The following is an 18247-nucleotide window of genomic DNA, read 5'->3' on the forward strand; positions in this document are numbered from 1 at the left end:
CTCCCCCTTTATCAGCATTGACCTGTACCTAGAAATCACAGCATGTTTCACAGTAAGAACATCTGCAAGGGTAGTCAATCAGATCAACACACCTCCTATGTATATCTAATATTAAGTATAAAATACTTGAAACCTTTAGAAGTAAGGACAGGTTGAAGTTCATTCTGCTTTTGAGTCCTGCTACAGACTGTCAGGCTGAAGATTTCTCTGGGTCTCTATGGTCATTTATAAAACAGGATTAAAAATACCTCCTTTCACAAGCTTCACCTATTTTGTTTAGACCACACATTCTCTTTGTTAAGGGTCTGACTTACTGTATAGTATCTAGTAAAAAATGCTTAGCCCTCGTACTCCAATACAAGTGAAGAGGTGAAATACCATGTATCTTGAGACATCCAGTCCCTTTCAAAAGTTGTCTAAAGACTTTCCAGAAACATCAAGCTATTACTTTTCAACTTAATGCTTTATATTGGAGTACAACAAAACAGATTAAAAGGGAATAAAAAAATCCCTTTATCTAGAAAGAAGACATTGAATTTCTACAAGGTTGTCTGAAACAATTGAGACAAACCTGAATGTGATCTCTATTTAATACTTATTTCTTGCCCCCTTGATCAACAGGGTGGTAATTTCCCTAGGTCCTAATTCCACTTAGGGATGTTTCAAACAGGCCCAGAGTAGCAGTGCTGGTGGTTTTCATCTCCTTGTGAGTGTGCAGCTCTTGGGAACAGAGCAATAGAGATCACAGAGGGCTTGTCATTCTTGAATCCTGTGACTGTGGCAAGACTGGTAACATTTTTTGGTCTAACTTCAATATGGGAGAGACTTACCAAGTTGGACTTAACAGATGGAACAATATGTTCAAGGCCATTAGATCCATACTAGTCAGGAGCACTGTTTTTATGAGTATAAGAAAGTTTGCTGAGCTTCAGAAAAATCTAGTAGAACTGGGAATATGCCTTCCTCTAACACTGGCTTCTCCCAGTAAACATCAAATCCACATTTAACATCACCTGAAGCTATCTGCATTTCACATGAATCATCTTTCACCAGCAGGTTGCCAGAGAACTGTGCTTTGATCTGCAGACTTTGGATGGTCACTTTTTTGCATGGCCTTATAGATTAAATGATCTACATGCAAGTGTGACAAGTTGACATGGACACACAGAGCATGCATGTTAAAACACTGGCAATAAGCTTCTTTGGAGAACATCTTCCCTGCACAAATGGCTAAGGAAGGCAGTGTACCTTGAGGCTTTGTCTCACTCTGCAGGCCTTAACTAGTCACTTGCAGAGAAGCAGAATAAGGCATAGACTAAGATTTTCACCTGCACTCCCATGCCAACACTTTCCCTAGCTGCTCTTGCTTAATTTTGTTTTGTCAGTATTCTAGTCCTCCCCAGTGCCACTCAACACGTCCTAAGCAAGATGTGCCGCAGCTGACCAAAAATCTCATTGCTTTTCAGTCTGCTGAACTGATACAGTGGAAATAACCTCAAAAGGGAAAATATTTAAAGCCCAGATTAGAGATGGATGCTACCAACTTTTGGTTTTATGTCATGATAGCCTACACTAAAATTGGAATTAACTTAGATTTAGACAAAAAAAGTGACAGAATTGTTTAAATGGGCTTAACTCTCTCCTTGCCCCAAAGTCTAGGTATGTTTTCCCTCTCAAGAGCAGTTCTAGATCATACCTTGCACAGCCTATTTTCAGATAAAAACAGAGTGCAGAATAAGTAGATAAAGGAATTTTTTATATATTTATAGTGAAACAATGTTTATTTTAAAGTTTGCTTTCTCTCTCTTTTTTTTAAGTTTAGGTTCTTGTGAAGGTACTTGTGTCCAAAGATAACACCTCCTCAATACCTGGTCTGTTAATCTGCAAGTTCAGAAGGTGATGAGTTACCAAAAGGATTCTGACTTTCTCTTAACTAGAGATGATCATAGAAAACCAAGAGAAGGTGACCACAGAACTGCCCAGTATGCAGTTCAGTCCAAATACAAGCTGTTCTGCAAGACTCATTGGCCCCAGAAATTTCATTTCATGGACAATAAGCTCTAATAGAAACACAGCAGTTGAGCTCTGAACATACTAAGCTGTCATGAGCAAAGCTGTTTCAAGTTCTTTTGCGTTTTATATACCAGGTTCCTTTCTACTTCAGAACCCAAGTGCAGATGAACTACCCTGACACCTGTAACCTCAGCAACTCTTGTGCTCTGGCATGCAACTGAATTCTGAGCAAATAAAGGCAGAATCAGGATCCATGTTATTCTGCTTCTAGTAACCAAAGTAGTATACTTCCCATTGATTTTTTTAAATGAGAGCAAATGTAAGACAAAATAAGGCTACAAGGATCTGCAAGAGGCAGAGGTCCATTAACATCAGGGTCCCGATCTTGACTCTTCCCTGCCAGAACCAAGGCAATTTCTAACTGAAAGTGGCAAGAACTGTACATGCATCATCAGTACAAATTAGCTCTACCCAAAAACCTGCTGTAAGGAGCATCTTAAGCATATTAAAGTCACCATCACAAAACCAAATTCTTCTTCAAAACATGAAGAACCTCTATGAGAAAAACTGCAAAAACTTCAGTTTGTTTTTTGTTAAACATCTAGCCTCATGACTCAGCTCTGTAAACTGATCCTGCATTTAAGGCTCTTTGGTGAAATGCCAAACACAATGAGAAGTTGTGCTGTTAAAACTGTAGCTCTCTGACAATTCAGCACTTGGCATCACTGGATTTTCATTTTAGTGGTAGAGGAAGGACAAAGGCAGCAAGTGATTATACCACATATGTATTATCTACAGTTGTGCACAGTCCAGATCAACTGAGCTATCAGTTCACGTTGTAATACCCTACTGCACTCATGAACCTCTGGCTGTTATGATGTCTGATGCATGTCTAAGGGCTTACTTGGTTGTAGCAGATCCCTGAGAACACAGGAAAATAGAATAGCTCTGGGATTTAGTGTCTAGGTCTCTTATGCCTGCTGCCAACCAAGAACTCACAAAACTACAAAGGTAGGTTGAATAAATTGACTGGATGTGGGTGGCAGTAGAAATACAGCAGAAGTGCTTGCCCCAAACACTTGGGTGCAGCTCATCCAGGAATCTGGTAAAAACCTGCATGGTTTGCCTCCTCTGAGCTCTTGGTGTCATGGCTGGTCTGGATAAGCTTGTTTCAGAACTAGTTTGGGAGCAAATACTTGTGATGTGCTCACAACAGCACAGGAGTTGTACGCAAGGACACCGAGGACTTCTCATCTCCAAAATCCAGCAAGGGCATGGCTCAGTAACTAAGTTTGAGTGGTGGTCTTTGCATGCATGCCAGGCTGAAATACAGATTCAGAGGCACTTTTGTGCTGACCTCAGGAGCCTGGTGCCAAGAGCCTGAACTTCAAAAGCTGCTCTCTAACCTCTGGTGAAACACTGACTTAGATAGGTGGGATAACTTGGGCATACCTCTAGAAACTTCACCTTCCCCAAGCATCACCTATAGGAGCAGTGTGAATGGGCAAGGACTGTTCCTGATATTTGAAAGCTTATTTTGCTACCTGTTGAAGTTTAAATGCTTTGCAACGGAACCTCTTCCTGGCAGCCCTAATATTATCTATTTCTTTACCAAACAGCTAGAAAGCAGCTTTGTAAAGCTATCTGTAAAGTTTCTCAACACTTCAGCTGCAGGGTTACATGGCCTGCAACCCAGATGGGTTACTGCCAGTCTCAGTGAAAGACACCATTAATTAGCTGCTGAAAGCACAAACCAGCTTCATATTGCACAGTCCTGGAGGGATGGGGGAGACAACAAATGAATCTGATCTTCAGTGGACAAGATAAAAAGGTAACAGATGCTGGTATGCCATGACCTCAGTCTCATCACTGTTCCTCTAGGACCAATATAAATAAAATTTAACAACCAAAGGAAAAAGTGAGAGTGGGATTCGTCTGTAACAGCTACCAGCTATGCTCTAGCAGTTTGTCAGATGGTAAAAGCAAGGGTTAGTTCCTCAGCCTGAGCACAGTGGAGGTGTGCTGAGTGCCAGATGAAGATCTCCAAGCACTAGAATCCTCTCAAGAGCGTGGATATGACCCAGCTGAAAACCAGCGCTGCCCTGGAAGGATCACTTGTGAGGATGGGACATCTCACTCCATCCCTTCCACCACCCACTCAGAAGTTATGAGAAGACAGTGCCTTAAGTACTTCAAACAGGCTCTTCACACCTACAGAGCATACAGTTCTGTGACAGATCTACAGCCTCAAGCGCAAGCTTCATCACCGACATGAAAAGCTAACAGGAGAGCAAACCCACCAAGTCTGTCTGGAGAGTCAGACACAAATAGCACCCAACCCTTAATTTCTGAAATTCACAAAAAAACCCTAGAATTAAAAATAAACAAGGAATACAGATGACTGCTCAGACCGCAACTGTGGCAGTATGAATAGCTAATACAGAAACCAGACACCAAGTGAGGTATCTGCAGATACTCTGTGCACATAGGAATCATGGGACAACCACCAGGGAAAAACACTTGGGACTAACATAAACCCAAGAACAGCTGAGAGAAGTGGCTGAACAATAAGAAAAGGCTAAGAACCATGAGCAGTAGTGTGAGGTCAGGGGAAGAAGATATGGGAGGCAGTAAAATCCCATTCAGGTAGCAGTAATTTTGATCTGCTTGTCTGCCAATCCTGGCTAATTTATGACTTCCAAGAAACAAAGCTCATCTCTGAATGCAAAGCACACTACCAAGTTGAGGCCTTCAAACAGGTCTTTTAAAAGTAGCATGATCAGATCTGAAATACCAGAAAGACCAGAAAAACAATGCACTCCAATTCTCTTTCTTGTGACAAATCAGACAGAACAAAAACACTCTTGGAGCTAGATATCACAGCTGATGAGTCTTAGATTATCAGGCACATGTTGTGCCAAATTATATCAGCATGAGCTGATGGATTCTGAACTGGCTTGTCTTTATGCAAATTTGGCTTTCGTGACCCATGACCTTTACTGGGAAAGGAAGAAGCTGAAGGATTCTTCACACAGTAAAAACCCTCAGAAAGAGGAAAAGTAACTTATGTGATGCTGAATCTATTCTTTGACTTTTCTTGCTGACATGCAAACATCAAAAGTTATATGCAGATGAGATCATGTCAGTGATCTCAATTTGAATGTTACCATATGAGTTAACAGTTTTGCTGGCTCCCACACTGAAAGTGGTTAAAATTTTCCAGAAGTGCAGTGGTCCAATTTAAGAAAACAAAACACTCCCAAAGCTTTAGACATTAATCTTGTGTGCAATTTCAGTACAATCAATAGAACCACAAGATGGAAAAACTTGGCAATTTCTTTGAATTTCAGACAAGACTAAGGTTACATGGGGCACAGATAGAAAAGCTGCTGTTTCTTCCCAATCAAAAATGAAACTACACATTTGACATATAATCCAGTTCAAGCTAGGTTCAAAAGCCACAATTTAACTTATATTTGTCAACATCTATATTTCACATAGATCAGGCACACAATGTTTATATGATATCATTAAAATTTTCAGAATCTCCTTGCCCCAAGTCATGGTAAAATTCAGCTTACCACAAATATAATCTGAAGGTAAGGGCTTTCTGTATAGGTATGTACACATATATAAATATATAAAATAACTGAGGTCTGGAATCCACATATATATGCACGTGTATATATAGGCTATACACAAAGACTAAGAAAATGCCTCTTGATCTGGAAGTCAAACTTATAGGAAGTAGAGGGATCAAGCCTGGATTTGCAAGGATATTTCAGGGACCTAAATACACATTTAAATGCTGAGCAGATTTTACAAAAGCCACCTGAATGAGCTAAAATCTGCCTCACTGACAGTCTCCTTTGTTAAACTGTGCAAATCCCTCATAGGAATTTACCCACACTTAGCTGCTCCAATAATTATATGAATTTGCTTCCTTACCTTCCCCATTACATGGCTCAAAGTCAGCAACTGGAAATAAAGGAACATGGGTTAGGTACTAGATGAGGGCAATGCCTCATTTTGGTAGAGGTTATTGCATAGTGAGTTCACAGCAATTCACAGTTCAAAATGTATCTCAGTCCATGTGTATCAGAGCAAAATAACACTCGAAATATAAATAGGGAGAACAACTTGTTGACAGATAAGGAAAGATTATTTCCTGAGAAAGCAAACCATTAGTAAAGACTGAATAAGCATGTAATGAACAAATGGTTAGAAATATTCTCAACATAGTCAGTGAGGCAGGTAAATACTTCATCACAGAAAAAGGCAAGAAACAAAATTGACAAAACTAACTTTGTGACATGTGGCTTCTTCAAACGTTAAGATCATGGACTGCTAAAGCACCTTGCCTGCTCAATCTTATTTTGTACAATTGATACCAAATATTTCCTGGTTGTCATCCTATAACATCCTGACATGGCAGAAATTACTCAGGCTTCTGTGCTGCTCATCTGCTCTAAAAACAGCTTCATGTTTCCATCATACACTCAGTTCTTAGGTTGAGGTATCAGCAAGTTGACAGACTTGATTTGGTCTCACATTGGATTACCACCACCTGCAGATACCTAGTTCCTCTGTTAAGAATCAAGATTCATCCTAAGGCACCAGGTAAGAAATCAGAATCCAGCTCTACCTCATTAATTGAGTTTTCATATCTCAGTGCCAACGTCCAAAGAAGACAGAGGCCCATCAAGGACAGGTAACTAGAAATCTAAACAATCATGCTTAGGGCCTCTGAGAGCATTTGTGGTGGGTTTTGGGGTTTGTTTTGGGTTTTTTCTACTTTGCATATGCTACATTACTAAAAAATGGAAAGAGATTTTAAAAAAGAAAAATCCCAAAATAAATACCTTTTCAGATGAAGCAACAGGTATAAGCTATACAGAGAATCATTACAATAAATCAACATTAGACCTCAATTTGCTCTCATTGCAGGCATTTCATTAGATGCTTAGATAAGAACCAAAATACGCAATTCTGTAGGTGTGCAATCAGGTACTCAACTCTCTGGATCTTTACTTAAGCTGAGACGCTGCCCACCACAAATTGAAAAAAAAAATATTTAGTTATTATTACTGGGAAAGGAGGTACTGACAGCTGTTCCCCCTGATTCAAGCCTCATTGTAACAAGTCATTACTTGGGATGCAACGGGAAGCCCCAAAACCCAATAGGGATCTAATTGTCTTTCCAAATTAAATTTGAACTTGTCTTGTGATGACTCTTTAGCCACCTTTGGGATATAAGGCAGTGATCTCAGTCCAGCTCTTAATGAGAAGGTGTCTGTGCCACCAACACCTTTACAACTGATGATTGCAGGCATTACATTTGCAGTCCCAATAATCAGGCCAGGAACTGACACCAAAGCTGACCCCTCCAGCTCTGAGATTATGAGAGACCAGCTACAGCCTATGTGGAGCTACCACACTGACACATTTATGTCTAGCATCAAATTATGTAAATTAGCAACAAAGTCACAGGAAAAAAATCCCCAGTTTAGCAGTGTAATTTAACCTTTAGTACTCATCAAACAGGACAGAACAACAGATATAGGAAACTGGATGCAAGATTAATAATGGGGGATGTCTTTCAGAGTATGAGACTTTGTCCTGTCATGAAGCGTGGTCCTGCCCAGGAAGGATGAAGTAAAGCCTGACAAAGAGCAGTGCAGGAGCCCTGGATTTTACAGAGCAAATTCCAGGCCCAACATGTAAGCAAAACCATATGAACAGACAATGATATTGTGAATTAGCTGGTTAATAAAAGTTTAAGTTATGGCAGAGAAGTTTAACAGTGAGTGAATCTGCAACACACCTACTGCCTACAACAATTTATCTACTTGTTATCAAAAAGGAAACCTGTGAGGAGGTCTAATATATTACTGAACTAAATGTCAGGAAGCAACTCCCATTGAGGGGGAAATAAGGATGATGAATATGTTGGAGGGTGATACACATCATTGTCACTTGTGCTGTTTCCACTGATTTAGAGGAACTGAACACTAAAAATTAAAAAATTAAAAAAAAAAAGTTGAGTTTAACTAGGATTTTATCCTCTGGTAACTTTTATATTTAAAGGAAATTTATCTGTTAAACTTGGAAATTAATCAGAAGGAAAAATTTTGGGGAACTCAATTTTGCTGAAGTGTTGGCCAAGAAACAGTGCTGCCCAACCGGTTGCACTAAATGGGTTGGTACAAGGTTTATTTACCCATCTCTCCTGTGATGTTATACAGGGAACTATTGTGTTTTGTCAGCAGATTTTGATGCTTTACAGAGCACAGAGATAAAGCCTAGCAGCTAGAAAGCAGTACACATGCATTAAACAGCAGCTCAGCTTGCAGCAGAGTATTGGCTCAAGACTCTCCCTCATATTAATAAAATCTATTAATTCCACAGAAATTGCAGCAAGAGATAGATATTTACACTAAAAGGCTTGCTCCAAACACTTATGAACTAATCTGAAAGAAAAATACAGAGCTATATTAGGTCTGTACCCAGTTTTTCTGCTCTAGGAATAATCCACTTAAATCAGAATTTCCTAATCTCTTTATAAAAACAAAGCACATTTCTAGTCACAAATCCGGTGAACTTGTCACCAGAGAAACTTCTGGGAAAGCATTTTCCTAAGTGTGTGGATGATCACTGGGATTGCCTAGCACAAGCCTAGAGCAACACCAGGCTTGTCATTCCAAGGGGCTTGGCTAAAGTCATGACCACCAGGATCACCATGAGGCCAAAGGAGGGATCTGGTAGCAGGGCACTGAACACGACACAAAGAACTACAATATGACTGCCAAGATGAGGACTTAGGACCTCCAGCCAACATATTGCTAGAGCTGGTGGGCCTCTTATGTGTTTGGTTTTGTTACAGTCTCTCTTCTTGGCATGTGCACAAACCATTTTGTTTCTGTTCCCAGTTCAAGAAAGGCTCAGGCCCAGTTTAGGGTATTCCTACAAGTCCAGTTTCCTGGTATCATCCAGGATGGTTTAAAGCAAAGGCATCAAACTCAAAGTGGGTGGTGTTCTCTGTGGAGCCCTTGAAACCCTTCAGGTTTCCTTCAAAAAACACCTAATGCAATACTTTTCTGTTTTTTTCTAAAGCAGAATTGAATTGACACATTTTATGAAGAAGAAGGTTCCCCCTCCCCACTCTTAAGAGTTTTAATTATAATAATTTACCTAAAAATTAATGCCTAAGCCTGATCTCGTAACAGGTCTAAGACACATCCCACACATTCAAGAAAATACTGTCATCATCAGATAAATGTGCTTAACACACTATTGACAGATAACATTGTATTGAAAGGTGTATTGAGAACAAATTGCTCATTAACTTTTAAAGACATACTTCTTTCCCCCAGAAGAAAAGGGAAAGCCCTCCAGTATTTTCATCTCAGAAGGCTGGCCAGTAAAAGCAACACCATATAAAACCCTCAAAGGATTATTTTGAGCTGCATTAAAAAGAAATTCTCTCAAATATTATGAGATTGTTGCTGTATCAATGAAAAGAGAAGAGCTGAAACAAATCTGGCTTACAGAAACAACAGGGACTTTGATTTTGAATGCTGCTTTACTGTGAGAGTGCTAAGTCTGAAACTCAGATCTTTAAGTTAAGAAACAAAAAAGCACCCATTTATCAGTTCCAGACATATGAGATTTCCCCCTGCCATCTGAATCTAAAGATCCTTGAATTCTCCTGGTGGTATATCAGACCTCTAACACAAGAGTATCCACAGCATCTTCAGAGCTAGAGGAGTAGATGGTAATGTAAGGGTTGGATAACTGCCAGAAAGCATGTGGCATGAGGGGCAGCAAATTAGGGAAGCACTTCCATCACTATAAAGATAAAAACATGACACAAAACCAATAGTAAATGGCTAAGGAGAGTAAGTCAAAAGTGGAAAGCAGTTGCAATGTCTTCAGCTTTTCTTGATAAATCTGTATTTGTTTGTATGGCACTCAGCTTCTGGAGCTGTTAGGTGTTTATCTGCTGTGCTAACTTAGTAGCATCATCTAACAATAAAGCTCCACATCTATTCCAGGTTGGTGCTGTCTGTTACAGACTCCAGTGCAATGCAGAAACTGATGTTGTATCCATCAAGCCAAACAAAGGACAAGTCTACTCTCTCTATGTAAAACCACTTTCTTCAGCATATTTATCCCCTAGTGCACGGTTACAGATGTCTCTGAAGAGAACTCCCCTGGATTTTAAGGATTTACAGCTAAAGGGAGTCCAGGAGTTACAGCACAATCTTGCCTTCAAGCTACGGGCTCCAGCAGCTCTCCAGGAGACAATAACCACCAAAGTTCATACTGCAGTAAGCACCTGTTCCTGACATTTTAAAACTGAAGCTGAGTAGACATATAAAAACAACCCTAAGTTTCCTTCACTGCAAATATTATTCAGGCAAGTGCATTTGTTAACTGTCTAGCAGCAGCAGGTTCTCAGGAGCCATACACGTAACAGTACAGGTGTTGGAGCAGAACAGATACCTGCATGCAGGCAGGGAACTGGGAAGAGAGGAAGGTGTTATCTGAACTGGAATATTAATGGTAATTTTTAAGATTGGTTACATGACAAGCACTTTTGATGTCCTAACAACACTGATAAGGCAACAAAAATAGAAGCATTTCTAAAATATTTTATTAATGCTAATGTATAGATGCCAATGTATCTACCTGCAAAAGGTAATAGCTGTTACTGAACACATTCCTGATAGTTTAAAACTCCCATAGGTCAAAGGAAATGAACATCCCAAAGGTTAATGACACTGGTTGCTGCCATATGAAGTGCACAGTAATTTGATATAAAGACAAATTCCTCACCTGGCATAAAAGACCATCGCTTCTGCATTTATAAGGATTTAGCTTTCACTTCATTCCAGATCCTCTGGAATTTGTAAGCTATTCTACGTCTGGTAATTTAGAAGTTACTCCTGATCATTTTACCACTCTTTCAGAAACAGCTTTTATATTTCTTGAGTTTAAGTTTTCAGAATCCCTTCTACATTGCTTTGCCTTAAGGCAAATGTAACCATGCTGTAACTATGTGCTTGTTTACTGAAGCCACAGCAAATATTCTTTTAAGGACTGAAAATATCCTTGGCAATATTGCCCTGCCTTCCTAAGAAAACCAGTGTCCTGATGGGTTTCTAAAGCAAGTGCAGCTGGACTGACTCTGGGTGGGAATTTTCCTTAGGGGAGTCTGGCTTCACTTTTAAAAATTTGTGCTGGCTGCCTCAAAATGTAAGAAGGAAAAAAGCAAAGAGGCAAGACCACAAGCCTACAGAGAGGACAGAAGTGATGATAGTTTCCTAGGACCATTTTGCCCTACTTACTGCATAAATAATTGGCAATAAAACCCAGAAAATTTAGCCTGCTCACAGTACTAATTAGAAGATACTTTGATAAGACTTGAAGGCAACAAGGTTTATTTTAGCCATCTTATTCTATCTGGAAACCTTGCATACCTAATGTCTGATATCTTACCCTTCTCATTCCATCAGCAGACAGTACAATAAAACAGAAGAATGAAACATAGGCAATAGATACCAGATTGGAACTTCTTTCTTTGTTTAGATTCCTTTACCATAGTTAACTCTTGTTACTAACTCTTTCCATGTGGCTTTACAAACAGGAGTTGGGGGTATCCTCAGTACTCACCTAGTGTTACATATCACACATAGAAGGTGAGACAGTCACAGCTGTAAAGATGTAGGTGCTTTATTGTCACCAACCATCATTAAGAAACACTCCGGTATTAGAAAATAATGAAACCTTCAGAGATCCTTAGTATCAGAGGTATCAAGCCTAACATGTAAGTTCAAGTTTCTTAAGCTAAGTTGCTACGGAAGTTAAAAGTCAGCTCCATATCATTCACTAAATTTATTCTTATTTTTAACTAAAGTCCCAGAAAGAACTTCCCTCAAGAGGTTAATCTCTAAATGTCCCTAGGAGATGAGAACTTGAAGTCTGGCTCAAATATTGCCACTTCAGTAAGAAAGGAACATCTAACAGCTCAGACCCTTGTTGTTATGCTTTGATGTCCTTGCTCAATTTCAGAGAGCCTTTTTGCAAAACAAGGTTATTTCACTTCCTTCCTCCCACCTTTTCTATAAGCTACCTAAATTATGTTGTTTATTGAGCAGACCTTCTGTTACAGTCCTAATTACAGCACAGCAGACCTGTCTCAGAGGCCACCCTGATATATAAACTCCCACGCAGAGAACTGCCACTATGAAAACCTGAATATTTTGTTTCTTGACCTGAGTGCTCCAGAACTGTCATTTTACTGTCACATTCACAAGATCTTTTTTGCTGCATAACTACAGATTTCTACACTACCAGCATCCTAAAGGATGGAAATTTGATTTTAAATATTTATTGCTGTACATCACCAAGCAGAATTTGTCTGTGATGAGATGCAGTATTTTGTGCCAGGTTAAGCTAGGTGTCCATGAATAATTCCCATATATATTAAGAAGCAGCAACTGGTAAGATAGCTCATGTTTTAGTGAAAATCATTTACTAACCATTTTATCAGCACTATAAACATGAACTGTTCTTCACCTTCATTTTAAAGGATAACACAACACAGTATTTAGCTTTCACAAATTTACCTGATTCCAAGATCAGAACAGATCTAGGCATTTCAGTATCCCAGAAACTTAATTGGAGGCAATCGTTACTCTTCATTGCATACTAAAGGACAGGCTGGCTTTAGTTGGGGAATTAGTTGTCCTCTGACTTTACCAGTGCCAGCCCATCCCAGCTGTGCTCTACTGCCAAGGGGTAATTTATACAGCATTTCATCTTTATACTTTTCACACGCATTGTACCAAAACATCTACTCAAGCAGTTTCTGAAGAATGATTGTCATTGGGAGTCATGATGTTTGTGCTGTTCAGGATCTGACCCATTCAGTGACTACAGCCAAACCCACAAATGGGATACTATTTATAGAGGGGAAATGGATCAAATTTTAAAATTAACTCCTTGCTAACTCAAGCTGAATATAGCATCTAGGAATAATCTACACTTGGTTGGTTTCCATATTGTACACTACCATATCACAGCAGCATTCCATCCCCAGACTCTCATCCTTCCCTACACGGGCTAAGTCTTTGTTCAGTGTAAAAGGCACCTCACTGGGAAACATCCTTTTGTTGCAGCTGCACCTGAAGGCAGTTCTCCTCTAAGGGCATGTCACACACCCAGAACATCAAGCATTTGGTCTTATAATAGGATGCCTAATAAAACTTAATCTTCTACCAAGCTAGCAAAAGCACTGTAGGGTTTTATGTCTATAAACCCCAGACACAGATAGATGATAGTGTCTACATGCTGTGAAGAACAGCAGCCAGCTACTTGGCTGGTCAGTGAGTTCTCCTTCGAGTCATCAACTTTATTCCTACATTACCCTTCTGTCAGCTCAGAGGTGAAATCTCTCCCTGCAATGTAGGACAATAACCCTGTCATTACAAAGCTGACACTAAAATATGAACTATGCACTACTTCATTGAGAAGCCACCTTTAAAAAAAACAAATATGACATATCTGCTCCTTAGCAAGCATCCAACAAGAACAGCCCAGATTTCCATCAGAAATGTGTCAGTTTTCCTTCCACTTAGAAGCTGTGACAGGAGCAATGGATAAATGTGCATGTATTTGGTGAAGGATTAAAATAGGCTTCTTCAGAAAGTTTATGATAGACAATGCAATTCGAGTCTGAAATAAACTTCAGAAAATATCTACTGTTTCAATGTTATACAAGCATAGCATTCCATTTATTAATATTTTAAGGGGAAAATTAGATTAGTACAATGAAAACATTGTAATTCTGAGTTATAGGGATAACCCAAAACAGCCACTCCAAACATGCTAAGTAATGCATCTCAAGAAGCTAACCAAATACCCTGGATACCAGTATGCAAATGGCATAAATGCATCCCTACAAGACACCCATATTTTGCCATATGCTTTGGCCTGAGATCCACTACAAAAAAAACACTGGTTGAATTCTTCCTTCATTTACAGTGGCATGACTGTACTGGCTTCAGTCATTCTGGACTGGCACCACACAAGGAATCTGGTCTTCCCTTTGGTCTTTCCTCAGAAAAACAGCAATCAGACTTCCTGCCTGAGTAGCTAACCACAAAAAACCTTGGGTTTATCTGGAGCCATCAATATTTATTTGTGGAGAAAACCTGAAGAATGCTCAGGTTCCTCAGCACTACATGCTCCAACCAATTAAACAATGGGAAAAAACACATTTCTAAGTGAGTATTGTATAAACATTATTTTCGCAGCTGTCTGTATCTTTTTTTCCCTGCTGTAACCACACATACATAAGTATGACTCATGCCCACAACAGGAGCCTGGAATTCCCACATCCCAGGCTATAAGCTAAGACAGCACATTATCCAGTTTCCACAGTCTCCTCCTGCTTTCAATCCAGCATTTCCTCTCACTCAAACCAAGCATCTATATAGTATTTTACATTCCAAGAGATTGCCTTATCCTCCTCTTCTGCTTTGTATACACAGAGGAGAAATTGTGGCTGCCCAACTCTTGTGGATTAATGACCATACTTCAAGACAACTCAAAGCTACAAGGTGACTCCAACTCCTTTGTGAAGCACCATAGGTTACAGCAATTACTTGCATACATATATATAAAAAAAAACCCACAGCAGCTCTGCTAATATCTAGACACCTATTGTTCCTGGCCATCAAGCCTACAGTAAACTCTATGTTAGCTCCTTCCTTGTGCAAGGAATTCTGCAAGGCAAGGAACATGATGCATCGAGTAGTAGCAATTTAAGAGTATCCTCTAAGAATCTCTGCAGGTGTCTCACAGATACTGCACATTTCTTTTGTCCCAATGGGCTGAGAGTCAACCAGTTACAAACAACATCATCCAATCCTGTACTTTAACTGGGAATGCAATTAACATGATTGGCTGTTAATCTACATATACCAGAGACCTGGGACACATTCTCAGCAGGCATCAACCATGCAACTCCTCTGATCTTAGAGGATCTGTGCTAGCTTATACTAGGGCTAAATCCAACCTGTAGCGCCTGGTGCTTTTGCTACAGCACTCACTGCTCTTCTTCCCTCAGTGCAAAAAAGAAAGCTGGAGATGAATTACAGATGCAGACAAAATCTTCCAAGCCACATTCAATTTGGTTCCTTTATCATCACTTAGTCCAGATACCATTAAATGTTCAACTGCACAAAGGCACAGATTCAGATGTCATATATTAATGTTATCTATTATTCTGTGCCTTTGAGAAGGGGCAGGGGAGCTTTCCTTCTCCCAGGCTGCATATTTTTAACATCTGCTATTTTAATGCAATTTTAGAAGTTTTCTGGGCTCTGGAGCAAAGAGCTCATTGGATAGCAGAATCCTACATAGCCTAAATTAAGTGTTTCAGGTCACAGAAATCTCTTATTTCAGCCTTTTTCTTAGAGGCACACAATACCTGGGGAGAGTTCTGCTTGTTTGCACCTAGCAACACACAGTATAGAAAGAAGATTTATTTAAATCTACATTTTATACATTTTGAAGGGAATGTATGACTGTTTGAAGATGTTGAACACCAAACTCAGAATGTGCTTTTAACCCCTCTCCTGAAAGTGTGGACTCTCTGCCCCAATAAACCCGAAAACTTTTACTAGGAACACTCACTAGCCCTTCACACACGGCTAAGGATGAAATCGATGTCCTAAGGCCTGCTCTGCAGAGGAGCAGGGGGAGGGAGGAAATCTCCTACCTCGGGCTCACGCGTACTTCTTTGGACTTGGACAGGATGGAAGCCTCTGCCAGCGCTGTATCCGCACGAATGAACACAAGATTGCCGAGGCACTAGCACACGCACCCCGCTGGTGCCGGGCTCACCTTCGCATCCCCAAATGCACAGGGATTTCCCACCTAACTACCCCTAGAGCCGCGAACACGGAATTGGGGAGATTTAGCTAAAATAGCCCCATCTAGTGACTCCTGTTAGTATTACACAGGGCTATTACTCAAGTAAGTGCTTTGTTTCCGTTTTAGGTCTTTCGAACTAAGCAATATGAGGTGGTTTCCCTTACGCTTTCCATCACAGAGCAAATACGTTTGTAGGAGCAGGCTAGCAGATTAACCTGAGGCAATCTGTGAACAGGAGACCATCGCAGAAGGGATTCCCACCAAGTCGGGGAGTCCCTGCAGAGCTCAGCGCCCTTGCAGCCAGAGCTGCCCTCTACATGCCTTTCCCTATCTGTGTTTGGAGAACGTGCTCCCCAGCCATTGCGGATAAATATCTTCCAGGGAAAGTGCTGGCACCCTGCAGGCAAAATCAGGTCTCAATATATTTCTAATACACAACTCCCTACAAAACCAGGTGGGGGAATAGTCAACTCAAATCCAGAGCAACAGTGGCCTAATAGAAGGAGCTCACCGAGGCAGTGCCACACACAACAACCATTTCCAAACCAGGATGCAGCCATGCCACAGGAAACAGAGGGCTGTCCAAGATGCTCGACTGCCTTTGCCTTTTGTCCTAGAAACATGGACTTAATCATGAAAAGCTGACACAACTCAAGTCAGTGGTTTTGATCTCATGACTTGCTTGTGCAATTTATATAGAAAGGCTGTCTCTGATTTCGCTGGTTCCCACTAACAACCAGTGCAAAATGATGAGGTATCAATGCTATCTGAACTCTTTCCTCATTACATCAAACTTAAGAAAACATGCTGTGGCAATTTGCACTTGAGGCATAAGTGTCAGCTGCTATAAAGGAAGCACAGACAATCTGAGAACTAAGGGATGTGAGAATTAAAGTAATTCTCTCAGACACCTACTTTTATCTTACCTAGGAGAACTTTTGCCATTAAATTCCACAAGCAAGCACAAGTCTGAGAAACTGAGTTGGTAGAGTGTCTGATCTCCCACCTGTTTTCCAGTGCAAAGCAGCACTGAGAGAGGATCTGCTTCCTCTTAGGAAAGCCACAAGACTATTGTGTCCCTTTTCAAATATTGCCAGTGACCCCCCCACACCTAGAGCATCAAGGAAAGTCTGAGTCACAGCTTCCCCTGCACACCAGTCTCCATCCTCAGTGCTCTTCCCAAGTACTCCCTACACTTCTTGCCTGCCTCAACTTTTCTCTCTAATTGTCTTTCCATAATAAACAGAACCTCCTCTTTAAGGCCCCAAAACCCCTTGCACCCCAAGCCTGCTGCAGCAGAAACAACCCTTCTGTGACAGGCCAGATGCTTTGTCCCAGCTGTACAAACAGCACCACTTCTTTGGACTAGACTCAGCTTACAGTGCAAGAGGATGAGAGCGGCACTTGTCCTGTCCGTGCTGCATCTCACACAGCAGCACAGAGCTCAGGATGGGCAGAAAACCCCCTACACCTCCCCAGAAGCTGAGAGACATCTGCAAACCTGCAGTGTCCTTACCTGCTTGCTAATGGCCTCCAAAGAAGCTCATTTAAAGCTTGCTTGGTTAAGCATCAATTGTTTAGTCTTTGCAGTGTAGACATGCCTAATCCACAGCCTCATGAGATCAGATCAAGCAGTTGCTACTGTTTTGCTCTGAGAGGACAACTGTTTTTAAAGGGAAGGGGGAGAGAAGTTGGAAACTTGTGTCATTTTCAAAGAGATTGCAGTAAATTATCTCAATTAAATATGAAAAGTTTCCTTAATCTTTTCCCCAGTCACCTAACTTATGGCTTGTCACCTATTTTCTCATTATGACTTGTCTTGATAGTAAAAGTGCTTTATGTGGAGATCATCACTTTCAATACATTTGTACAGCATCAAGCACAAGAGACCACTAAACAGATGGGTCTTTAGCACTCTCAAAATATAAATGCATAATCGTAAGCTGCATCTCTAACCTACAGGGATCACATCTCGTACAGCCCACAGGACTCTTCCCATTCTGCTGCAGACCAAGGCAGTGCAGTAAGCCTCGGCCTAAAGCCAAGCTTTTAGGTTTCAGAATTAGGTACTTGAAAACTGTACACCATCTGACTTTTTGAGGCATGGTCCAGGCTGGATTCAGCTTACCAAAATGCTGGTAGCCACAGAATGCCAAACTGTAACTTCAACATACACTGGTCAAGACCAGACACAGGCAGTAAAGTGGCCATACATGCACCTTTTTGGTCCCTGGAGTCTATTTTCAGTTGCACTTCAGTGTACTCACCTTGACACACAGACACAGGAGAA

This window comes from Apus apus, chromosome 8 (assembly GCF_020740795.1).
Source record: "Apus apus isolate bApuApu2 chromosome 8, bApuApu2.pri.cur, whole genome shotgun sequence".
Taxonomy (NCBI): Eukaryota; Metazoa; Chordata; class Aves; order Apodiformes; family Apodidae; genus Apus; species Apus apus.